The sequence below is a fragment of the Lethenteron reissneri genome, chromosome 41 (assembly GCF_015708825.2).
Source record: "Lethenteron reissneri isolate LAM-NWPU_2019-01 chromosome 41, ASM1570882v1, whole genome shotgun sequence".
NCBI lineage: Eukaryota > Metazoa > Chordata > Hyperoartia > Petromyzontiformes > Petromyzontidae > Lethenteron > Lethenteron reissneri.
In genome coordinates this window covers 12,009,829-12,037,047 of record NC_083819.1, presented here as the reverse complement: position 1 = coordinate 12,037,047, position 27,219 = coordinate 12,009,829, and the positions used below count along the sequence as shown (strand labels likewise).

The 27,219-nt window shown below is 53.1% G+C and overlaps 1 protein-coding gene across 14 annotated transcripts in view; it reads left to right on the top strand.

Moving 5' to 3' along the window:
* Positions 1 to 27,219, top strand: part of FUT8 (fucosyltransferase 8) — a 377,522-nt gene that overhangs the window by 202,445 nt on the left and 147,858 nt on the right. For 4 of the 14 annotated variants that reach the window (XM_061568644.1, XM_061568636.1, XM_061568634.1 and 1 more), the window contains one exon: positions 23,920 to 24,021. The exons of 9 other annotated variants lie outside the window; for them this stretch is intronic. The gene's annotated coding sequence lies outside the window, so the exon portion shown is untranslated. Of the gene's footprint in view, positions 1 to 19,921; positions 20,074 to 23,919; positions 24,022 to 27,219 lie in introns of those variants that run through there. One more of the 14 variants, XM_061568646.1, reaches the window with a different exon arrangement.

Genomic DNA, 27,219 nt, shown 5'->3' with positions numbered 1-27,219 from the left:
ACGGTGCTGTCCACACTAGGGCTGTGTCACACACAGCCACACACACGGTGATGTCCACGCTAGGGCTGGTGTTACACTAAGCCACACACATGGTGCTGTCCACGCTAGGGCTGTGTCACACACAGCCACACACACGGTGCTGTCCGCGCTAGGGCTGTGTCACACACTGCCACACACACGGTGCTGTCCACGCTAGGGCTGTGTCACACACAGCCACACACACGGTGCGGTCCACGCTAGGGCTGTGTCACACACAGCCACACACACGGTGCTGTCCACGCTAGGGCTGTGTCACACACAGCCTCCCACACGGTGCTGTCCACGCTAGGGCTGTGTCACACACAGCCACTCACACGGTGCTGTCCACGCTAGGGCTGGTGTTACACACAGCCACACACACGGTGCTGTCCACACTAGGGCTGTGTCACACACAGCCACTCACACGGTGCTGTCCACTCTAGGGCTGGTGTTACACACAGCCACACACACGGTGCGGTCCACGCTAGGGCTGTGTCACACACAGCCACACACACTGTGCTGTCCACGCTAGGGCTGGTGTTACACACAGCCACACACACGGTGCGGTCCACGCTAGGGCTGTGTCACACACAGCCACACACACGGTGCGGTCCACGCTAGGGCTGGTGTTACACACAGCCACTCACACGGTGATGTCCACGATGTAGGAACATCGAACGGCATTACCCTTCCAGGCCGGCACCATACAGTGACATCCTTGATGGGTTTCCGTCATGAATGTCAATGCAACTGCCTAGAGATGGTTCATGGAAACAATTTGAATGATCGTGATCTTGGTGACATCTTGACTCTGAAACGGTGCGAACGAACGGGACGCGTGCCTGGTCTGGAGAGAGCGTTCACTTGCCGCGGCAGTGAAAGCTAGGGCTTAATGCACGCACACACAAAGACAAATATTCCCCCGTATAACCTTTACCAGACTGTTGGGGCAAGGGCTGGTAGTGAGCACATATGAAGGCCGGAACGGTACGCGAGGTGGCCAACACCATGCCCGGCCGCCTTCGTCTCCCCAGTGGCGATGTTTACACGCCGCGCCAGGCACTCATTTGAGGCTGAGTCGACCTAGGGGAGCCCCGTTACCGGTTCAGGTAATCGTCACTGATGTTGGCTGTGAGCGGGAATGGAACTCGGGTCACCGGGTTCGTAGAGCGGCGCGCTAACCGCTACACCGCTGCTCCCCACGCACACGCGGCTTTGCCGACACTCGCCGTTAACTCTTCAGCCTTCCCAGCCCGTGCGAAAGAGGACAATTTAATTAAGCGGTTAAGCCATGTGACAAATTTAGTGTCATATCTGCCAACTGCAACACAAACAATGACCTTCTGATGTAACCTTTATAGTACCGGCCATTGATTATCTAAACGCTTAGAGAGGATAGCAGTGTATCCATGTCCTCAAACCAGTCGGGTGAATGATGATCCAGCACTCACTAATTCGTTGGGGTAAAGTCGCTCACCGGCCGTCAGTCGCGGCCGTGCCCACGCTTATTTTGCCGCTACCGTGGTTAAATCTTTTGCTCGGTGAACGTGCTCATTGATTCCTCCACCCGTGTTCAGCAGACGGACTGTTTCACCTCCTCCGCACTCCGTTCAACCACCAAAGATAAGAGAAAGACAAAGATCCCCAGTATAGCCTGTAACAGACTGTTGGGGCAAGTGCTGTTAGCGAGCACCGAATGAAGGCTGGCACGGCACACGAGGGGGTGGGTGGCCAACACCACGCCCGGCCGCCTTTGTCTCCCCAGTGGTGATGTTTACACACCGAACTAGGTACTCATTTGAGGCCGAGTTGACCTAGGGGAGGCCCAGGACCGGTTCGGATAATCATCACTGGTTTTCGCCGTGAGTGGGAATCGAACTTGAGTCACCGGGTTCGTAGCGGAGTGCGCCTACCAGTGCCGCTCCGCTGCTTGTAACGATTTAGTCAGCCAGGACGATTGGACGGAGCAGCGGGCTGCATCAGTGAGAACGATACACGTTCGCTCCACGTGCACCAATGTGCGTTGAGAGTGTTTTTCTCTGATACATTTCCACGTGATTAGCCGCCACTTTCATTGAGCTATCATTTGTGGCCAGGTCGCATGTTAAAAATGAGCGATATAGCGCAGTGGGCCATACCTGGTCAAGTAAAAGCATCGTCGAGATTAACATTCTCAAGGCCACAGGGTCCATTGCCTTCCTTTTGCAACAGCTCATAAACGCATCTGCTCAATTATGCAAGAGGCGTTATAATTCGCAAAAATACATGCACCAGCTAAGTGATGCTTTCGGGCATTAAGGAGACGAATGGCTCACGTGCGTGCATTGTATTTACGTGCCGGCGGGGGGGGGCCCGTGGAAGTTCCGGTGGCTGCGTTGGCATCTCCTGGTTGACGCGCCCGCCCACCTCCAGTGACGGCTTCCCGTGCCGTCTGGGTAAGGCGGCGGCAGCATTAACGCCGCTGACAGCGTGAGCTGGCATCGTCTGCGGCATGCTGGATTCAACAATTTTTTTAACAAAAATTATGCTAAATCAACAAACATCCCAAACACGGTTGTGGTTTAGGCAGATATACTTTTAAACATTTTTTTAATCTCAGTGGGATATGGTTTGGTTATAGGACATTGTTAGAGTTGTCACAGTCTGCATTTGTAATGTATTAGCGTGCGATAATCATATCTTAGTGTTTCTCCATGGAAGCGTAACCAGGGCGTGTGGACAATTCCTTTTTAATCATGGACATTTTATTTTTCATTTGTTCAGCGAATGCTGCTGCGGCGTTAACCGGTCAGCGGCACTGGACTTGCAGTGCAGAGGTTGCAAGGACCGATTCCATCTCCCGGCGAGACAGTTGAAACAATGTGGCGGCGTTTCTTGCATCTACCGTGAAAACTCATTTCTTTAGAACTGCTTGTTGTTGTTGTTGTGTTCAGTTTGTTGTACTTCCCTTGCGCCTCCGATTAGACACGGTTGGCTACGTACAGTGCGAAATGAATCAACGTACATACGTGCATACATATGTTAGCTGCGATTGGAGTCAAATGTGGATACTTCCACCTCTTCTGAAACATGTGGCTGACATGGAAGAGTAGGCCAAATGCCCTCCGGAGGGGCTCTCTCTCTCGAGCTGCCTCTAGTGGAGGCCCTTCCTCCAGCAGTAGATGCAAGTGAGCAAGAACGAAATTGTAGCGCTGCACCTTTACCTTTGTTAAACTGCTGGACAACAATCTACCCCCCCCCCCCCCGACATAATAGAGGTTTTTGGGTTAGATCGCGTAATTATAAATGTGTTGTTAAACCTTCCACCACCCGGCACAGCCAATTGGTAAGGTTTGTCACGTAAATAAAATCTGCCAATTCGTTATTAGTTCAGCACTCACCGGTTGTGTGTTGGGAGGGTAAACCCAACACAACATTTACGATTCGACGACTGTGACGTTTCGCTGGGTAATTGCAACGAGCAGCATCATCAGGCGACAGCCAGAGTGGTGCGGAGAAATCCTCCTCCCTGTTTCGGTCTTAAAATAGACGAGGGGTCAAAGTGATGTCGTCACTTGCGAGCCCATCAGGGGCGAAGACCAGAGGGAGCGGGGAGGGCGGTTAATGTAGTCGTATAAATTACAATGGATACCTATTAATGGTCGGGTTATTCACAGGTAATAAACATACATAATGTACATTATGGATGTACGTGCACATCATGCATATATAACTATGTACATTCTACCGTTTTTGGGTGCAAAAATCTCAATTGGCTGCTCGCAGTGAATCACCACCGATGTATGGTGACCCCCACTAGAGAAGGCAGCTGTCAGCGCCGGTGCTGCGCTGAAGCTGTGAGTTGAGTTGAGCGTGCCACCAACGAGCCGCGCGGGTTCTGCACGCAGAGCTTTTGCAATCGCCGCGGCCTTCACTGTGCCCACGCGAGAGCAGCGGCAGCGGCAGCAGCAGCAGCAGGAGGAGGAGGAGGTGGCGCTTCCTTGATGGCGAATCCTCGGTTCAGTCTCCCGCCCGCGGACACGCAGGCGGAGCGGAGAAGTGTGACGCAAGCCAAAACGTCTCCCCACAAAATGTCTCGGCCTTTGTTTCGGTTTCTTTTGGCAAAAGGACCGGCGTTGCGGCAGGCCCCTTACCTGTAAGTGACGCATTGTCGCGCGCGTCTACTCAGTGTTTATTTCCAAGGACACGATATCAAGAAACGTAAAATGTAGTTTTGTTGTTGCACCCAATGGTATTCATAATAGATTTATTTTGGGCTAATGTTGAATGCGCAAACTATTGTTGTTGTTGTTTCGGCTTATTTCTGTACATCGTTCTAACTTCCTGTATCTTGTCCTGAAGTTGCTTGGCGTGGTTTCATGTGAAAGGTGTATCTGAGCGTCACCGTTGGTTGTGAAAGGAGCCCAGCAGCTCACCAGTGTGGGGACTGTGACACAGTGACGACCGGCACGTTGTTAAATGCAAGCACACGTGACCAAACGGTTGGTGGGAAGAGTCCTTATGACACAGAATTTTTTTGCCAGATCATTACGAGGCCTAACCCAGCACATCTATTACGAATAATATCAAGAAACAAACATATTTTTCCTCCAGATTTTCAGTAAACGTCACACATTGTTATTCGCGTTAACTCTGACAATTGAAAGATCATGATGCCCATTTAACTCTACTCATGTGGTGCACACCAATAAACACTCCACCCCCAACTGGATATCTTTCCTTTTTGATGAAATAGCAAGTCAGTGACTGTTCTCAAACACTGAGCAGTCGTAGTTTCCACCAGTGATTCTCAGTCGGTGGTAAAAACTCCACATTTCTATGGCAGAAGCCACTCTTACGAACATTATTTCAATCGAATTTTCTGCTAAAGTACCACTTTGTAGGGAGTGAAATTTCTCCTTAATTGTGCTCATCGACCGCTAAGCTTTTAATATTAAGCAGTAATGTTTGAAATACCCCAGAGGAACCCACAACCAGAATTAGCATTTCCAATATTCCAGTAGTGAGTCTTAATGCATTGTCACATGCCTTAGCCACACGGCCTTCTGGGAGTGTATTTTATCAGCAGCATTGGGTTTAATACAGCCAAAACTCTGGACCATTTTAAACAATCAGTGCCTTATCAGCAGAGTCAGGCATGCTAAATCCAATGCTGGTGAACATCCAGATTATTAATGCAAGGGGCCTCTCTGTTAGATATTGTCCTGGTTTTAATGCAAAACTGTATATTACATAACACAAACTAATAAGTAGCATCTTCTTGGTTCTTTCGGTAAAGCCACGTAGAATGGAAATAATAAAATAATAAAAATAAAACATAATACAAATAATAAAAATAAAAAATACAAATTATTTTATAAAGTTTTCTTTTTATTATTTTATTATTTCCATTCTACGTGACTTTACCGAAAGAACCAAGAAGATGAATCCCTGCAGTCACGAAAGCTTTACATCGAAATTTAATAAGTAGCATCCTTAGGTGTAGAATATAAGTCATATAATATCAGAATAAAAGTCGCAAAATAAATAAGCAGACCAGTTCGCCTCATCCTCTCTGTCGTCCCTCCACGTAAAAACTATAAAATGGTTTCTTTCACGTGCCCGGCAGCCCACACGACCTTCTGGGAATCTTACAAACATTTATTTTTTTGCGGCATTGCTTTACGACAAGCAAAACTCGGGAGCAGTTTGAGACATTGAGTGTCTCACCAGCCGCTGCTTTAACCAGTGCTGGTGAGCTGCCTGCAGAAGTTGGTAGGCGCGGGGGGGCCCCTCTCTGCTGGTGCCAGGAGGGGACGTCACTGACCGTGATGTCATAACATGCCCCTATTGAGCTTTCCCATTTAAGATGATATCGTCATTCTCTCAGCCGACAAGGGCAATGCCACAGTCATCATGGACAAAACCACATACAATCACAAAATTCAGGACGTACTTAATGATGGTAGCTATACAAGGACTGAATGCTGATGTACCGGTCCTGGTGAGACACTGCCTCACCAACACTTACTTCACCTGGAATGGAAATTTCTTAAAAAACAAGTTGAAGATACCCCAATGGGTTCTCCCTTATCTCCAGTTGTAGCCAATGTTTTCATGGAAGAATTTGAGACAGATAACATCCAGGCATCCACTCTACGTCTGTCCTTGTGGAAGAGATACGTAGATGACACGTTCATCATCTGGCCACATGGCCGACCAGCTTTGAACCAATTCCTCAACCACATGAATTCCATACACCCAGCCACCAAATTCACCATGGAGGTGGAAAAGGATGGCAAGTTACCATTCTTGGATGTTTTAATTGAAAAGAGACCAGATGGCTCAATGGGACACTCTGTCTACAGGAAAGCCAACATCAACAGCAGTGACGATTATCTGAACCAGTCCTGGGCCTCCCCTAGGTCGACTCAGCCTCAAATGATTACCTGATGCGGTGTGTAAACATCGTCACTATAGAGACAAAGGCGGCCGGGCGTAGTGCTGGCTACCCACCCCCTCGTGTACCATTACGGCCTTCAGAGGTGCTCGCTACCAGCACTTGACCCTACAGTCTGTCAGGCTATACGAGAAGCTTTGTCTTTGTATGTATTTACCTACGGGGGAGCGGTAGTGTAGTAGCGGTCAGCGCGCTGCGCTACGAACCCGGCGATCCGCGGTGCTGGCCACCCACCCCACCGTGTGCTTCGCCGGCCGTCATAGGTGCCGCTCGCTAACAGCACTTGCTCCTACAGTCTGTTAAAGGCTATATGGCGGATCTTTATCTTTGTCTAGCTGCCAGATGAACGGGCACTGTGTTGTCCTCTGAGGTTTGTTGTCATCCGAGGGATGCTGGCCTTGGCTTATCTGCTGTTGTTCATTCTGTCAAAAAGCGCCGAGCTTTGGGGCAATATTAATTCGGGCCTTTGCTGACCAAGCACCAATTCTTTTGGACATTTTATTCTTTGTTTTTTAGCTTTATATGGTGTGACGGTGTTTTCTGTACATGAGATTTGTTTATTTCCGGTGCGTGTGGAACCCACGAGTTAATTTAGTATGAAGTTCCTTATATTGTGATTAAGTTTAGCATGAAAAATTCATCACAGAAAAGTAACCATCTTTAAAAAAATAACCTTCCTAAAAAAACAGCTTGCTTTATTTATAATTATGTAATATATCACAGAAATGTTGACTTAATGTGCTGGCTGATGCATAAAGCTTGATTTAAGGTGCATTAAATTGAGCACCTGCTAGATGGAGTCTGCTGTGCCTTGTATTTCATCTTGTGCGAGCCGCACTAAAGATGACATTAGAGTTTAACTGCTTTACCCCACAGTGGCGTTTCTTCTCGATTTTAACTTTAAAACCTTTTAACCAGCGTATCTGTCACAAAGGCTCGCAAATAAAATTTCTTCCCATCACCTCTCTCTTTTTTTTGCCAAGCTCTTAAAATAACCTTCTCTCGAATCAACAAATGTGTCAACTCTAACCCGTTGCAAATTTTACCGTGCTTTTAGTTGCTGCCTGCTTGGGGGTTTTTGGGCCTGTGGGCCTGTGCTCAGAAACCGTGTGGAAAAAAGTAGAAGAATGGTCTTCAAACTATTCACAGAAGTAGGATTGCCACTTGTCCGGGAGCTGGTGCCTGTGTCCGGGTGGAGTGAATTGATTCGCACTGTGTTCTGGTACCGGTATTGAACTCTGTTGCAATGAGCTTCGCTGCGGTCAAGTGCCCGGACGTGATCGACGGAGGCTGGCTGAGAGAAAGGCCTCCTGGGAGGCGTTGGCGTCATGTGGACAAGGGGGGCAACCCTCCAGAGAAGATATTTTACTTTTGACGATGCAAAACCCTCCGGGTTAAAGTAAAAAAGTAGTGGTTAGCGTGTTGTGCTCCGAACCCAGCCACCGAGTTCGATTCCCGCTCACGGTCAACACTGGTGACGATCGTCTGAACCGGTCCTGGGCCTCCCCTAGGTCGACTCAGCCTCAAACAAGTACAGTACCTGGTGTGGTGTGTAAACATCGCCACTGGGGAGCCAAAGGCGGCCGGGCATGGTGCTGGGCACCCACTCCCTCGTGTGCCGTGCCGGCCTTCATAGGTGCTCGCTCACAGCACTTGCCCCAACAGTCTGTTACAGGCTATACTGGGGATCTTTGTCTTTGTGTTTTTGTTGGGCGCCTCTTCCACTGTTGGTGTGTTTTTGCATTGTGTCCATATGTTCCGCGTGACACAAGACAAAGATCCCCTCTGTAGCCTTTTACAGACTGTAGGGGCAAGTGCTGTTAGTGAGCACCTATAAAGGCCGGCACGGCACACGAGGGGGTGGGTGGCCAACACCACGCCTGGCCCACCTAGGGGAGGCCCAGGGCCGGTTCATATAATCGTCATTGGGTGTTGGCCGTGAGCGGGAATCGAACCCGGGTCGCCAGGTTTGTAGCGCAGCGCGCTAACCGCTGCACCACCACTCAGCGTGACACACACAGACACACACACAGACACACCCGCGCTTCATCCGCAGTGCAGTGTTCCCTTGCCCTCCGTGGTCGTGTGTTGGCATTTTTCGTTTTCAAACGTGCGGACGTCCATCCCTTGAGTTTGACAACGCATTGTCACGGTTGTATTAAGGTCACGCGTTATCCCAAACCTCTTAGAATGTCACGGGGGAAGATTAATGGCAGGTGCGCGACACAAAGAGTGTTTTATCTTCATTAACCATTGCTGCTTTCCTCTCAACATGGAGGGAAACGGTTTTGAGCAGGCCGGGAGAGCGGCCCCCAGCCTCCAGACCGTCCGCGTTTGTCCGAGGCCCATCAAGGAGAAGTGTTCACACACTGCTCACACTCACACGCTGCTCACACTCACACGCTGCTCACACTCACACGCTGCTCACACTCACACGCTGCTCACACTCACACGCTGCTCACACTCTACTCACACTCTGCTCACACGCTGCTCACACGCTGCTCACACTCTACTCACACACTGCTCACACTCACGCTGCTCACACTCACACGCTGCTCACACGCTGCTCACACTGCTCACACACTGCTCACACTCTGCTCACACACTGCTCACACACTGCTCACGCTGCTCACACACTGCTCACACACTGCTCACACTCTGCTCACACTCTGCTCACACGCTGCTCACACACTGCTCACGCTGCTCACACACTGCTCACACACTGCTCACACTCTGCTCACACACTGCTCACACGCTGCTCACACGCTGCTCACACTCTACTCACACACTGCTCACACACTGCTCACACTCTACTCACACACTGCTCACACACTGCTCACACACTGCTCACACTCTACTCACACACTGCTCACACACTGCTCACACTCTACTCACACGCTGCTCACACGCTGCTCACACGCTGCTCACACTCTACTCACACGCTGCTCACACACTACTCACACACTGCTCACACGCTGCTCACACGCTGCTCACACACTGCTCACGCTGCTCACACACTGCTCACACGCTGCTCTCACACTGCTCACACACTGCTCACACACTGCTCACACGCTGCTCACACACTGCTCACACGCTGCTCACACACTGCTCACGCTGCTCACACACTGCTCACGCTGCTCACACGCTGCTCACACACTGCTCACACTGCTCACACTGCTCACACACTGCTAACACTGCTCACACTCTGCTCACACTGCTCACACACTGCTCACACACTGCTCACACACTGCTCACACACTGCTCACACTGCTCACACACTGCTCACACTGCTCACACACTGCTCACACTGCTCACACACTGCTCACACCTGCTCACACACTGCTCACACACTGCTCACACACTGCTCACACACTGCTCACACTGCTCACACACTGCTCACACTGCTCACACACTGCTCACACTGCTCACACACTGCTCACACACTGCTCACACTGCTCACACGCTGCTCACACGCTGCTCACACGCTGCTCACACACTGCTCACACACTGCTCACACTGCTCACACGCTGCTCACACGCTGCTCACACACTGCTCACACACTGCTCACACTGCTCACACGCTTACTCACTACACTGCTCACACCTGCGCCAACACATTGCTCACACTGCTCCACACTGCTCACAACTACTGCCACAACGCTGCTCACAACTACTGCTGCTCACGAAACTGCTCACACATGCTCACACTGCTCACACTGCTTCCACACCTCTGCTCACAAAACACTGCTCCACACTGCTACCACAGTACTGCTCCAAACACTCTGCTCACACCTGCTCACACACTGCTCACACACGCTCAACACTGCTCCGACTGCTCACACTCTACTCACACGCTGCTCCCCACCCTGGCTCACACCTGCTCACCCACTGCTCACACACTGCTCAAACTGCTCACCATCACACACTGGCTCACAAACTGCTCACAAACTGCTCCAAAACTGCTCACCACTGCTCACACGCGCTCCCGACGCTACTCACACGCTGCTCACACAACGCTCACACACTGCTCACACTGCTCACACACTGCTCACACTGTCTCACCACGCCACACCTGCTCACACTCGTACTCACAAGCACGCTGCTCACCCACTGCTCACACACTGCTCACACTGCTCACACACTGCTCACACACACTGCTCACACTGCTCACACACTGCTCACACTGCTCACACACTGCTCACACTGCTCACACACTGCTCACACTCTACTCACACGCTGCTCACACTCTACTCACACACTGCTCACACACTGCTCACACTCTACTCACACACTGCTCACACACTGCTCACACACTGCTCACACGCTGCTCACACACTGCTCACACACTGCTCACACTCTACTCACACACTGCTCACACACTGCTCACACTCTACTCACACACTGCTCACACACTGCTCACACGCTGCTCACGCACTGCTCACACACTGCTCACACGCTGCTCACACGCTGCTCACACACTGCTCACACTCTACTCACACACTGCTCACACACTGCTCACACACTGCTCACACACTGCTCACACACTGCTCACACTCACGCTGCTCACACACTGCTCACGCTGCTCACACGCTGCTCACACGCTGCTCACACGCTGCTCACACGCTGCTCACACGCTGCTCACACACTACTCACACACTGCTCACACTCACGCTGCTCACACTGCTCACACGCTGCTCACACACTACTCACACGCTGCTCACACGCTGCTCACACACTGCTCACACTGCTCACACGCTGCTCACACGCTGCTCACACTGCTCACACACTGCTCACACTCTGCTCATACTCTGCTCACACGCTACTCACACGCTGCTCACACGCTGCTCACACGCTGCTCACACGCTGCTCACACACTGCTCACACTGCTCACACGCTGCTCACACACTGCTCACACACTGCTCACACTCTGCTCACACTCTGCTCACACGCTGCTCACACTCTACTCACACGCTGCTCACACGCTGCTCACACGCTGCTCACACACTGCTCACACACTGCTCACACACTGCTCACACTCTACTCACACGCTGCTCACACACTACTCACACACTGCTCACACGCTGCTCACACGCTGCTCACACACTACTCACACACTACTCACACACTGCTCACACTCACGCTGCTCACACACTGCTCACGCTGCTCACACGCTGCTCACACGCTGCTCACACACTGCTCACACTCACGCTGCTCACACACTGCTCACGCTGCTCACACGCTGCTCACACGCTGCTCACACACTACTCACACGCTGCTCACACGCTGCTCACACACTGCTCACACACTGCTCACACGCTGCTCACACTGCTCACACACTGCTCACACTGCTCACACTCTACTCACACGCTGCTCACACGCTGCTCACACGCTGCTCACACTCACACTGCTCACACACTGCTCACACTCTACTCACACGCTGCTCACACGCTGCTCACACACTGCTCACACTCACGCTGCTCACACACTGTGCACACACTGCTCACACTGCTCACACACTGCTCACACTCTACTCACACGCTGCTCACACTCTACTCACACGCTGCTCACACGCTGCTCACACACTGCTCACACTGCTCACACACTGCTCACACACTGCTCACACACTGCTCACACTGCTCACACACTGCTCACACACTGCTCACACAATGCTCACACACTGCTCACACGCTGCTCACACGCTGCTCACACACTGCTCACACGCTGCTCACACACTGCTCACACGCTGCTCACACACTGCTCACACAATGCTCACACGCTGCTCACACGCTGCTCACACGCTGCTCACACGCTGCTCACACGCTGCTCACACACTGCTCACACACTGCTCACACTCTGCTCACACACTGCTCACACAATGCTCACACGCTGCTCACACGCTGCTCACACTGCTCACACACTGCTCACACTCTACTCACACACTGCTCACACTCTACTCACACACTGCTCACACGCTGCTCACACACTGCTCACACGCTGCTCACACTCTACTCACACTCTGCTCACGCTGCTCACACACTGCTCACACTCTACTCACACACTGCTCACACTCTACTCACACACTACTCACACTGCTCACACACTGCTCACACGCTGCTCACACTCTACTCACACTCTGCTCACGCTGCTCACACACTGCTCACACTCTACTCACACACTGCTCACACTCTACTCACACACTGCTCACGCTGCTCTCACACTGCTCACACGCTGCTCACACTCTACTCACACACTGCTCACACACTGCTCACACGCTGCTCACACGCTGCTCACACTGCTCACACTGCTCTCACACTGCTCACACACTGCTCACACTGCTCACACGCTGCTCACACGCTGCTCACACTGCTCACACACTGCTCACACTGCTCACACTGCTCACACACTACTCACACTGCTCACACTCTGCTCACGCTGCTCACACACTGCTCACACACTGCTCACACGCTGCTCACACTCTGCTCACACGCTGCTCACACGCTGCTCACACTCTGCTCACACGCTGCTCACACGCTGCTCACACTGCTCACACACTGCTCACACACTGCTCACACGCTGCTCACACACTGCTCACACACACTGCTCACACGCTGCTCACACGCTGCTCACACTCTGCTCACACGCTGCTCACACACTGCTCACACTCTGCTCACACGCTGCTCACACGCTGCTCACACTCTGCTCACACTCTGCTCACACGCTGCTCCGAGCGCAACTGGCCCACTGGCACGTGAAGCTGCACGGAGTCGCCTGTGACGTGATAACAAGCTACGGCGAAGCTATTGCCGGGTGGGGAGTTGGCGGTGCCGTGGTTAGTGCACCGTCCTCTGAACCCAGCGACCATAATTTAAATTCCTGCCGAATGTCCCTTCACCAACCCACGCTAACCAGCGTGGTGAAGTATGATCAAACAACCTCAGTGGTGGAGTGTGCAGAGGCGTTCGTCTAGCCGTGGATTACCAATGTCTGAAAAATATTCTACTTTTTTGTTTAGCTTTTTCAATGAAAGAAGCGTGCTAACTCTTATCCGTTACAACTTTGACGGTGCTATTTGTTGCTGGACGCTTGACATTTCGGGCCAGTGCTCGGCTTCTGTCATAACGGCCCGCGTGAAGTGCCTTTCACATTGCGTCCTTAGTCACAGAGTTTTGGTAACCACTCTAGTGGTAATTCAACAAAGCCACTGAACGTTGTTGACTTTGATAGGCTTCCTATTTGTTCACGATTTTGTTCGGATAATTTTTTGTGCTCTTTGGGGCGCCTGGTATGCAGGAGGTCGTGAGTTCGATCCCGACCCTGACGATGCCTGCTGTATAATTGGAGTTTGCGTGTGTCTCTCCCCGCGGTCGCGTGGATTTTTCTCCGGGTCCTCCGGTTTTTCCCTCCACATTTAGAATCAACGTCACGCGTTTAGAGTATTTGGCTGCTGCTATAAATGTGCGTTTGAAAAGAGCTACATAGCTCGGTGGACCCTTCCTGGTAAAGTAAAAACATCGTTTAGTAAGAGGATAACCCGAGCATCGTCAGGACCCAAGCTTGCGCAAGCGCTCGCGATCGACACAGAACAAACCCATTGTCACGACGTTCCCTTTGCGATGCCCGTTGGCCGATAATTCTGCGATTCTCTGCCATCCCCTTCTTGAAAGAAGGTTAGTCGAGGATCATTCTGCGGTTAAGGGACTTCATTTTTTGAACGTGCAAAAGTAAATCATCCTCACAGCTTGACGTTTCGTCCCATTTATTCAATAACGTCACGGCCATTTGTGCATCTGCATCACTCCCGTTTACGTCAATGAGGGTACTGGCCGCATCTTGATGTTTAAACTCGGAAGCTTTCCCAATTTATCTTGTCAAAGAATCGCCGTTAGCACACCGCCGTTTAGCGACGTGGAGGTGGCCGCGGAGTTCCTCCCGCGCCGCTCCTCGGCAGCTCGCGGCGGCACACAGCGGCCAGCCGTTAAACCGGGTCACGGCCAATCCGAGATTGCCGTCACGAGTCGTACACACGTTACCATGTGAACCCTAATTATATGTGGCTATGTTATCAGTGCATCGAAATTGAATCTGCGAATAATCAAATTTACCCACAACTGAAAACTGTTGTGCGAATCCATCATTGATAAAGCACGCTTCAAAGGAATTTGATTTGGATCGTAGCCCATATGTTATCGCGCAGCTGATGTTGAACTGTGACTCAACACATTCGTCAATAACACCGTGGCCTTTAGAAGGAACTAATAGAGAATCGGTGATGAAGCAGGCAATGGAACTACTTCACGGCACAAATGCATTGGGTTTTATATTATTATTTTACTTGGCACAACTGCCAACGCAGTCTCATCAAATTAGATTAATGTCGAGCTGTCCATATGCTGGCGAGATGTTAATTACCTCGCCTGGTTTGTAGGAGGTCGGGGTTTCAATCCCAACCCTGTGACGCCTGCTGTATATTTGGAGTTTGCATGTTCTTCCCGTGGTCACGTGGACTTTTTTCCAGGTCCTCCGGTTTTTCTCACCACATTTTGAATCAACATCACGCGTTTAAAGTATTTGGCTGCAATACATTTCCACGTGATGATCCATTCCATTGAGCTATCATTTGTGATGGCCAAGTTGCTTCTGAAAAAGAGCTAAATAGCTCAGTGGGCTTCACCTGGTAAAATATAATTTTTTGTTACTCGTTATCTTCTTCACACCGGCGCTCGCGGAAATAAGCACCCGCTGCAAAGTTTTCAAAACAAGCTTCAGAATGCCGCGGTGTTCAAAGGCCTTGTCGCTCGCGCGGTACCACCGACTCACGGATGATGTGACCGCCGCGGCGGCGGCTCCAGCAAGAGCCCGGCTAAGTGAGACGAGACGTCCGTAAAGGTCATGGCCTAGAAAATAACGAGGTTGGGGGGGGGGGGGGGTTCTTAAAAAAAACACACGACCATGGTCATACGGAAGGAGAACAAAAATATATCGGTGAGAATCTTCTTGTCAACAAGATTGGAGGCGGCGGCGACGGCGAGCGGGCCGCGGCACCGACGCTCGGGTCGTTCAGGGCGTGCAGCTTGCGTGGGAGAGCTTCATGAACAGTCCACGTGTTTTGTAATTCATGGATAATCTTTGTGAAATTATGATTTTTTGTGAATCCTAGAAATGAATGGAGCTTCATTATATTTGAATCACATTTAGGAATTGTGCATGCCCTCGGACAACTCGCGGTGCCACGCGGCAGGGTGAATCCATCGTCCATGATAACCAGCGCGCGGTGGATGTGAAAGATGCCGCATGCTCGCGTCTGGCTCCTCCGTATCACTCCAGATAGTGTTCTCGCAAATGCATCGATCGATTGAACTTTATTTCACCAGGCATTGAGATCCATCGAGCCATTTGCAAGAAGAGCATAGTTACTCTGCGCCAGTTATTAAGCTTTCATGAGAATAGGTGTGGCTGATTAACATTTTTGGGGGGATTTCAGATGTGTTCGCAAACACTTGTTCCCGTGGTGATTCAATTGGGTTCTTTACATGCACTTAACGGTGAGGGGAGCAACATCTCTGGTCATTTGGCTCAGTGAATTGCCCAGTAGCTGCGGGGACAGAACTGGCGTCTCCGTGTGAATGTTACTGGCGTCTCCGTGTGAATGTTTCTGACGACAGTCGATGCGTGCAACTGCGTCATCTGCGAATCCTATCGGGTCTGAGCGAGCCAGCAGGTCGGCGATTCCTTCTGTTCACAGTGGACCGCGAGAGCTCAGCGTTGTAGAGGCTGGGCCACTGAACAACAAGATTATATATTTTTTTACTTTACAGCGTTGGTCGCGCAAATTGCATCTGAAAACGCTGATGCAGAAATCGTAACGCGCGTGCAGTTTTTGCACACGGAGCTGCGGGGAAACCACAGACAGGGCAACCAGAACCGGCGCCAACGATTGCCCCGAGCTCTGTGGTGCTGTACGAGATGTTAACTACCTCGCCTGGTATGCAGGAGATTGCGGATTTCATTGAGGCCCTGACGCCTGCTGTAGATTTGGAGTTTGCATGTTCTCCCCATGGTCGAGTGAATATTTCTGCAAGTCCTCTGGGGTTTCCCTCCACATTTAGAAACCTGCCTTGAGAGTATTTTATATTTATACATTTCCACATGATAAGCCACTTCGTTGAGCTATCATTTATGGCCAGGTGGCTTCTGAAAAAGATCTATATAGCTCGGTCGGCCTTACCTGGTCAAATAAAAAATAATTTAAATGGCTAAAGAAATATGGGGATGTTTGGCTAACTCTATTCATGAGTGTTGACACTTTACACACGTGGTGTAGGAAACGGGAGACATCCCATTGCTGTACTGCCATACCCTGTAGCCTGGAATCAAACTCAAGTTGCCACAGGCTCGCAGCGCACTGTGCTAACTACTGCACCACCGCTCCGTTTCATTCGCAGACCCAAAAAAGATTAATGTTCGTTGCGCGTGAAGGCCATTGTCGTCCTGTAGTGCAGTGTTTTGTTTCGAGTAATGTGGCTCAGTGTTTGAAAATTCAGTTGATGTCGGAGATGGCTCCGAGTTGGCTCACAATGCAAACCTGTGGATGGTTCCGCAGCAGAATCAGAAGCAGAATCAGAAGCAACAGCAGCAGCCTCGCCGAGCGCAACGCCGCTGGCAGAGTGTGCGGCCGGGCCCTGCGTTTGCTCCCTCCCGGAGGTTCGTCTACTCGCAATGGATTGGGTCTGAAACGTCGACCTCCGCAAGCACGCGGGGCGCTCCGCTGCACAGATGCCTGGTGCACCAAGCCATGCAGCGGCGTGCCGAGTGGACACGCACGTGTCGTTACATTCAGCGTCTTGAGCACAGCCCAAAGGGCCCAGAGGATAAGTGGCCAGCAACAAGTAGCACTCTCAGTTGTGATGGATGAATAAGAGCTCGCACGTTTCTATAACTGAGCGATATATAAGAACTTGGGGAAAAGAGACCATGCATGTATGTATATTGAACTTCTTTCGCGCTGTAAATAGCGAACCTTGCTCATGATGGGAGGGAATTCCAAATTGGTGCAGTGTGAAAGAAGAGGCACAAAGATAAGTATTGTGACCTGCAGTGTGGTGGGTGAGTGGGTGAGTGAGTAGGTGAGTGAGTAGGTGAGTGGGTGGGTGAGTTAGTAGGTGAATGGGTGAGTGAGTGGGTGAAGTAGGCGACACTTCACGTGGTCTCAAGGTGCACATGGTCTGGCACAAGCGTCGTGGTGACGTCACCGCCACTTATTGGCGAATGGCGGTTGTTGTGAAGTCGATAGGTGGGTGAGTGGGTGAAGAAGGTGAGTGGGTGGGTGAGTGGGTGGGTGAAGTAGATGAGAGAGTGGGTGGGTGATTGGGTGAGTGAGTGGGGGTCAGATGTTGTGTCCTGCAGTGTGGTGGTTGTACACAGTGTGGACGAGACGAAACAGCGAGTGTGATAAGACCGAGTCCTCAACATGGGTGGTAGGAATCATTTCGTGAAGTTCAATTGTAACCGTCACCACGGCAGTCGTCACCACGGTAGAAGTAGCGATAGGGAGGTGACTGGCAGCCGGTGGGGCGAGTGACTAAAGCAAGTCGGTGAGAGCTGGATCATCAGTCACGCCCTGGCTGCTCCACTCTGAATGCTGTCCGGGCAGTGAGGCAGGATTCGAGTGCCGAATCCCGGGTATGGCAGCAAGATTCTGACTTGCCTTGTGTAGTTTATGGAAATCGTTCCCTGTCTGATGTGAAGTGTGTGAGCATGCCACTTTCTCCCTGGGATACATACGGTGCAGGTTAAACGGCCTCCTTTTGTACTCGCGTGTTTTTTTGCATGGCAAGTTGAATCTGACAAAACAAGCAGACGAGATGCCTCCTCCCCATGAATGTAAAATATATATTTTTACACATCACGCCAGCCACACGCGGCCTTCTCGGAGTGCATCTTAGCAGCAGCATTCGTTCACACGGGCAAACTCTGGGCCGGTTTCGACTTGGAGTGGTCTCATCAGCAGTCCGTATTGTATGGGCAAGGACCCTCTGCAAGATTGCAAGATATGGACGCACAACTCTCCAATGCGCAACTCAAAACAATCGCTGGCATCGTGGAGTTGTGTGTGTGGGTTTTTATCTTGTCGATGTTAATCTTCGCCTCGCCGCCAATGACGCTTCTTGTTTCAACGGTCGACGACGATCATCGTCGGTGATCTGCGTCTTGTCGCTGCTGTTGAGTGGCGGCATTGGTGGTGATGCGTGCGCCGTGCAATGTACAGGGCCGAGCGCACGCGCACGTGTGTGCGCGTGTGTATGCGCACGTGTGAACACGTGTGTATGCGCACGTGTGAACACGTGTGTGTGTGTGAACGCGTGTGAGTGTGTGAACGCGTGTGTGTGTGTGCGCGTGTGAACGCGTGTGTGTGTGAGCGCGTGTGAACACGTGTGTGTGTGTGAACGCGTGTGTGTGTGTGAGCGCGTGTGAGTGTGTGAACGCGTGTGTGTTTGTGTGTGTGTGAACGCGTGTGTGTGAACGCGTGTGTGTGTGTGCGCGTGTGAACGCGTGTGTGTGAGCGCGTGTGAACACGTGTGTGTGTGTGAACACGTGTGTGTGTGCTGGCCACCCGGGTTTCGATTCGCGGGACGACACCGGGTGACGATTGTCTGAACCGGTCCTGGGCCTCATCCCCTAGGTCTACTCGGCCTCAAACGAGTACCTGGTGCGGTGTGTAGTAAACATCGCCACTGGGGAGACAAAGGTGACCGGGCGTGGCGCTGGCCACGCCACCCCCTCGTGCGCCGTGTCGGCCTTCAGCACTTGCACCAACAGTCTGTTAAAGGCTACACGGGGGATCTTTGTTTGTGTGCGATCGCCACGCGTGCTCGCGTATACAAGACACACACGCACGGACACCCCGACGTGTCCGTGTGCCTGCGTGTCCGTGTGTGTGTGCGTGAGTGTGAATGTATAAATCATCTCCCGAGTGAATCCGCCAAGCAGCCGATTGTGCGAGTTAAGCGGAGGAGAGAGGCGAGGCTGCTCGCGATGGCTGCTGCTGCTGCCGCCGCCGCGCTCCTCCGCTCTTGATGCTGCCGCTGCTGCCGTGGCGTCTGATCGGAATGAATGGGGAGGAGGAGGTGGTTGGTGGTGGTTGTTGTTGTAGTGGTGGTTGTTGTTGGTAGTGGTGGTGGCTCTTGTTGGTGGTGGTTGGTGATGTTTCGTTTGGCCGGGCCACTGCTAGCGATTGGTTTGCGCGGGGAGACGAGAAGGAGGAGGAGGGGGAGAGACGACGGAGACCCGTGGCGGTGGTGCTGGCGGTGCTGTGCGGGGTGATTGATTGGCGGCGGGTACGGGGGGGGGGCACGAGGAGGGGGGGGGGGCACGAGGAGGGGGGGGGGCACGAGGAGGGGGGGGGGGGCTCGGCGCTGCTGCCGCCGCCGAGAGCGGCTGCCGCCCTCCCGCGCCTCTCGGCTGATGCAGTCGCCGCAGTAAACCGGCGCCGCCGCCTCCTGCTCCGCTTGCTCCGGCGAGACGTCTCCATCATCCTCCTGCTCCTCTCTGCGCCATCTCCGGCCGCGCCGCCGCGAGCGAGTCCCATCGGGCCCGACTCTCCGCGGGGCGCCGCGCCAGGTGAAGCAGCGCCCCCTCGCTCCCTCACCCCCCCCCTGCTCCCCTCACCCCCCCTGCTCCCCTCACCCCCCCTGCTCCCCTCACCCCCCCTGCTCCCCTCACACCCCCCCCCTGCTCCCCTCACCCCCCCCTGCTACCCTCACCCCCCCTGCTCCCCTCACCCCCCCCCCTGCTCCCCTCACCCCCCCCCTGCTCCCCTCACCCCCCCCTGCTCCCCTCACCCCCCCCTGCTCCCCTCACCCCCCCCTGCTCCCCTCACCCCCCCCTGCTCCCCTCACCCCCCCTGCTCCCCTCACCCCCCTGCTCCCCTCACCCCCCCTGCTCCCCTCACCCCCCCTTTCTCCCCTCACCCCCCCTGCTCCCCTCACCCCCCTGTTCCCCCCCCTTCTCCCCTCACCCCCCCTGCTCCCCTCACCCCCCCCTGCTCCCCTCACCCCCCTGTTCACCCCCCCTTCTCCTCTCACCCCCCCCCCTTCTCCCTCACCCCCCCTGCTCCCCCCCCTTCTCCCCTCACCCCCCCCCCCTGCTCCCCTCACCCCCCCCCCCTGCTCCCCTCACCCCCCCCCTGCTCCCCTCACCCCCCCCTGCTCTTCTCACCCCCCCCTGCTCCCCTCACCCCCCTGTTCCCCCCCCTGCTCCCCTCACCCCCCCTTTCTCCCCTCACCCCCCCTCCTCCCCTCACCCCCCCCTGCTCCCCTCACCCCCCCCTGCTCCCCTCACCCCCCTGTTCCCCCCCCCTGCTCCCCTCACCCCCCCTGCTCCCCTCACCCCCCCCTGCTCCCCTCACCCCCCTGCTCCCCTCACCCCCCCTGCTCCCCTCACCCCCCTGTTCACCCCCCCCCTTCTCCTCTCACCCCCCCCTTCTCCCCTCACCCCCCCCCCCCCTGCTCCCCCCCCCTTCTCCCCTCACCCCCCCCCCTGCTCCCCTCACCCCCCCCTTCTCCCCTCACCCCCCCCTGCTCCCCTCACCCCCCCTGCTCCCCTCACCCCCCTGTTCCCCCCCCTTCTCCCCTCACCCCCCCCCTGCTCCCCCCCCCCCCTTCTCCCCTCACCCCCCCCTGCTCCCCTCACCCCCCCTGCTCCCCTCACCCCCCTGTTCACCCCCCCCTTCTCTCACCCCCCCGTTCTCCCCCTCACCCCCCTGCTCCCCCCCCTTCTCCCCTCACCCCCCCTGCTCCCCTCACCTTGCTCACCTGCTCCCCTCACTCCCCCCTGCTCCCCTCACCCCCCCTGCTCCCCTCACCCCCCCCCCTGCTCCCCTCACCCCCCCCCCTTCTCCCCTCACCCCCCCTGCTCCCCTCACCCCCCCCTGCTCCCCTCACCCCCCCCTGCTCCCCTCACCCCCCCCCTGCTCCCCTCACCCCCCCCTACTCCCCTCACCCCCCCTGCTCCCCTCACCCCCCTGCTCCCCTCACCCCCCCCTGCTCCCCTCACCCCCCCTGCTCCCCTCACCCCCCCTGCTCCCCTCACCCCCCCTGCTCCCCTCACCCCCCCTGCTCCCCTCACCCCCCCCTGCTCCCCTCACCCCCCTGCCCCCCTCACCCCCCTGCTCCCCTCACCCCCCCTGCTCCCCTCACCCCCCCTGCTCCCCTCACCCCCCCTGCTCCCCTCACCCCCCCTGCTCCCCTCACCCCCCCTGCTCCCCTCACCCCCCCCCTGCTCCCCTCACCCCCCCCCTGCTCCCCGCAGACGGGGGGGGGGGGCGATCTTTGTTTACCAGAAGCTCCCAATCTGCGTTGGTATTCGGGGTGAGAAAGCAAAAAACGGGGTGGTGGCGGCTTTAGAACAAAGCAAAATTAGTCCCTGGGGCCCATTGTCCTCCAGAGAGGGGGGGGGGGCATTGTCCTCCAGAGAGGGGGGCCCCCATTTTCCTCCAGAGAGGGGGGGGGGGCATTGTTCTCCAGAGAGGGGGGGGGGCATTTCCTCCAGAGAGGGGGGGCCTCGCTTGTGAAGCGATGTCTGGGATCGTGGTCGGCAGGGATTTTCCTGACTGCTGATGGGACGCTGAATGTTGGAACCGGTGCACGAGTTGTTGCTTGTGTCGCCAGTGCCGGGTTATATCCTGGTAGTACAATAGGCCTCGGCAAGGCAAAAGTTATAATGTAAAAAAAACAACGAGCCTACCTTTACCCTACCTTTTACCCTTACCCCATACAAACTACCCGATTACAGGGTAATTACTGGGGTACTACTACACGTGAACAAGGTTTATAACGGTAAATGCTAGGTAGAGCGCTTTAGTCATATAGAATACTCTCGATTCCAATTTTACACGCTTTTTTTAACTCACTCACTCAGTCTGTTGTTGTCGTTGTTGTATCCTCAAATCTTGTAACTCAATTTTAACCCACTTCCCAATGTGGTATCCACTGCAAACTTGGTATACGTATGTCTTACTGATGACAACACTATATTCTATCATAAAAATATATATGTTTTTAATCATTTTTTGTATGTTATGTTTCGGCTTGGGTCTAATTGCCCACGCTCAACTGACGTTGGCTGTAATTGGCCACGGTCCCCTTACGTTATGGCAAGCTTCGGGGCCATTCCTGGAGTCGTGGAGTTCTGCCATTACTAGTACATTTAATAAAAGCGTGTTTAAAAAAAGTTTTTTTTTAATATTATGAAATGGAGGCCACGGACTGCACCACGGAGCTTTTAGCGGTAACCAAGGCACCGTATTTACCGGGTAATGCTTTGCGCTACCTTCACCTTACCGGGTAATTCTTCCGAGCTACCTTTACCCTGTACCCTTGACCTTACCCCTTGGCATGTCGACACCTTTACCCTTTTACCCGGTAAAAAGGGTAAATTACCTTACCTTGCCGAGGCCTACAGCACAAGTAGCTACTACATGTAGTAGCTACACATGTAGTAGCTACACATGTAGTAGCTACACATGTAGTAGCTACACATGTAGTAGCTACACATGTAGTAGCTACACATGTAGTAGCTACACATGTAGTAGCTACACATGATGCTGCGGGCCCCGCACTTTCAAGGGCCCCGCGCTAAATGCCTTGAAGCTATAAATTCCGGTTCAGTGATTCTCCACTTGCTCTATTACTATAGTACTATACTGCCTTCAACTTTTATGAACGACTGGGTGTTTAAGGTTAGCGATTTGTCGTGTATTATCTGGCTGTATAGCAAATGAAAAAATACAATTACTTTACTATCCAAGTAAAACATTTGTGTTTTAATAATCATGTGTTTTTAAAATTCAGGGCCCCTTTAGAACATATGCTACAGGCCCCGCACTAGCTTAGTCCGGCACTGCTGTTGAGCCAGTGCTGCTGACATGATGCACTTCCAGAAGGCCGCATAGCAGATGACGTTTATACAGTGTGTTGTGTTCACTTTACACACACAACACGTGCTTGTGTCTGTGTTGTGTTTACTGTACACACACAACACGTGCTTGTGTACGCTCTCTGTGTTTTCTGTTCACGTGGGAGTCATTACTGTGGATATAAAAGGGTAGACATTTTATTTTGGCATTCGTATATTGTACGAGATCTATTCAAGAGATACAGCATATGCATATAAGCAGTGTGAGTGTTTCAAAATTGAGGCTGCAAGAATTTTATCCTCTTATTCCAAATTGACCTTAGTAAATAAATATTATGCAGCTTGGACATACACCGTACTTTTACACACAGTACTGTGAATGTGAATCACCAATACGGCACATGAAGGCAGTGATGATGTAAGGAGTGCGTGTGTAAACATGTTTACACGGTGTACTGTGGTAATGGCTGTGATCGCGTGGCTGCCCTGCATGGTAACTGCTGCTGCTGCTCGTTGGGTCTAACTCGCACCAACTTCTCTCGCCCCCTACAGCGCGTTGGGCCGCGCTCTGCACACGCAGCAGCAGTGGCAATTTGCGCTCTGCGCTACGAACCCGGCGACCGGAGTTTGATCCCCGCTCACGGCCAACACCAGGTGACGATTAACTGAACCGGTCGTGGGCCTCCCCTCGGTCGACTCTTCGTCAAACGAGTACCCGGTGCGGTGTGTAAAAACATCGCTACTGGGGAGACAAAGGCGGCCGGGCGTGGTGTTGGTCACCCACCCGCTGGTGTGCCGTGCCGGCCTTCATAGGTGCTTGCGAACAGCACTTGCCCCAACAGTCTGTTAAGGCTGTAACACCCCGATGTACGTCTCCCCCTTTTACGTCGTTTCGCAAGTACGTCGTCGCTTTATTATTGACCCCTTGACCCGCTTCGACCTGATCCTCGTCGCCTTAACCCCACGCTTACGTCTCTGACGGCGTCATCGTCCATCCTGTCTCGCTATCCGTCGCCTCTCAGCCTTGGCGTCCACCACCACCTACCCTGTACCTCGCTGCGGTTGACGTCGTTTCGATATTCGTCGTCGCACCTCTCCGGAACGCATCGCCCACACGAAACCGGCCTCTTCCCGCTCCGTATTGGGGATCTTTGTCTTTTGCTCGCGGGGTTGCTTTCGCCACGTCTGCGACACGGTTCAAGCTGCTGCTGAATGTGTTCTCGGCAGACACCGAGCTTCCTTTGAACATTGTTACAGCTGCTGTATGGTGCTGGGAATTCCACACACGATGACACGGGACCAGGGGCGTTGCCGTTATTTTCTAAATGAGCACGCTGTCCGCTGCAATATTTATCGACGTTGCCACGGTTTTGCCATTTTATTTTGCAAACAGAGTTATAAATATCACTGACGTCCTCCCACCTTGTTTTATAAAAGTAAAGGCTGCGGGGTTCAGCGATTCAGTGATAAGTTAATTTACAAATCGAGGGTTTGGATTGTGACGGCGGCATGCAGTGGACCGGCCTCTTGCGAGTTAACAAATTAAATAAGCAGATGCTACGCCTCCTTCCCATTCCCTGTCGCTGCACGTGAAATGAACGATCCTCTGTTACACATCCCCATCAGCCACACGGCCTTCTGGGAGGGCATGATTTCAGCAGTATGGGTTCAATGCAATAAAAGTCCAGAGGGTGCATTTTCGACGTTGGGTGTCTCATCCAGCAGAGTCGGGCCCGGAGAACATTGATGGCACGTTTACTGGCATGCTGACGGGCAGGGAAGCGCGCTCCGGTAATTTGCGACAGAAATGATGGCAGCCGACTTGGTGCTGCTTGCAGAGCGACGCGCAGCGAGTGTCTTTAAGTTAACCCTCAACGGGGGTGATCAAGTGCAGTTGGCTCTAACCTCGGTGCATTCACTAGCCGCGATGCACACGGCTACACGAAGCTTTCCACAGGCCATTTTTTCCATGTTTAGTGAAATATGAAATTGCAATAAATGCATTCCTTGCATGTAATTGCTTATCTGGGTGTGCGCCACTGACAGTGTGTCTACACACATACGTAGTGCGTAGGTAAACATGCAATTTGCCGCGGATATCGCCTTCCACTGTAAAATACATGAAGGAGGCAGTGTTTATTTGTGAACAACACGAACGCCCCCACGGCGTGCGACAGCCACCCAGTTCCCCCCTGCGTGTCTCGCGTGTCTCGCACGTGCGTACTGTGCGCACTGTACGCTGTGGGGGAGCCGAGCCGTGGGCCCCCCACAGCCGTGACCACCCTGACCCCCGTGACCCCCCTGATCCCCGTGACCTCCCTGACCCCCGTGACCCCCCTGATCCCCGTGATCGCCCTGATCCCCGTGACCGCCCTGATCCTCGTGGCTGCCGTGACCGCCATAACTGCCGTGACTGCCCTGACGGCTTGTAATACGCCCATACAGCCACACGGTCACACTGCTAAGAAAATAAATACGCAGGCGGTGCGTCTCTTTCACGTATCCGTCTCTCCATGTACGCGATAAAAGTACTTCTTACACAACCCATCGGCGGCACGGCCTTCCGGGAGTGAAAAATGTAATCAGCATTGATTCAAGACGAGCAAACTCAGGGCCTGTTCCTTCATACGTCATCAGCAGAGTTCATATGAGTAGTCTTGTTTAATTTTTGTAAAGACGTCATTGATAAGATTCACGCACAAATAATTTCAGAGCCTTGGTGGATTTACACCGTGTGTGTATGTGTGTTTATAGATGCGTAGGGAAAAGGCATCAATATTTATTAATAATACAGCCCTCGTACAATCGAGGTTCGTTTGCTGGTTATACCCATCGGTGACAATTGGTGCAGCGTGTTCAAATTAGCTGTGGCTGGGAGTGGCGATGGCTTCACTGCCCCCTTTGATGCCATTCCTAACCTGAGCAAGCGCTGTCACGGCAATCAAATGACTAAAGTGCGGAGTGTGTGTCTGTGCACATACAGAGTAATGCGAATGCTATGCTGATGACACTTGAGTACACAGAGCATCGGCTACGCAGACTCGTGTCTTACCTTTAGTCCATTAAGATGTCTGCTGTGAGTGGGGTCTTGTTACGTATGTATGTTGAACGTCTTTCGCACCGTACCTAGCCAACCGTGCTAATCGGAGGTGCGGTTATCTGGCCGCACGTAAAGTGGTAAAGTGTACGTTTACTTGAGGCCAGGTTTGCTAGACTATTGTAATATATATACGGGGGTACAGCGGTTAGCGCACTGCACTGTGAACCCGGCATTCTTCATTTAAAATTTCTCCTGCACGGTGACCATGCTGCAGACTGCACGCACCCCCCCCCCCCCCCCCCCATGGAAGGATGTTTTAGGTTCCCCCCCCCCAAAGTGGCAAAGCCGTGCTAATTTCTGCAGATAAACGTGGAGCCACGTGGACCTGATGTGACCACGTGTCGGGATGGTGGCGGGGGTTGAATGTCTCTGGTGGCATGGACAACATCGCAGGTCAGCCGCAGAGCTGTGATTTACGTTGCGCAATGTCAGAGCCGCTGCCTCCCACGTTGCCTTCCGACGCCTCTTCCTGCAGGCCCCAAGCAAACGGCTGGTTTCGGAAGTTTTGTAAATACTCTCGCATTGATGTGAGGTGATTTGATTACATTTTCATTCAAATTCCACGTGTTGCTTACAAAATAAATAATTTGGCGCAGCGGGCATGTTGGTTTTAAGCAACGTTGGTTTGTTGATGCTACTGAGGCTCGGCTCTTCAATTTTGAATCTTTATGCTTACCTCAGTGGCCGTCCATAAATGACGTCACGTGATTTTAGCCGATTTTTGACCCCCCCCCCTCCCCCCCTCGTCACAC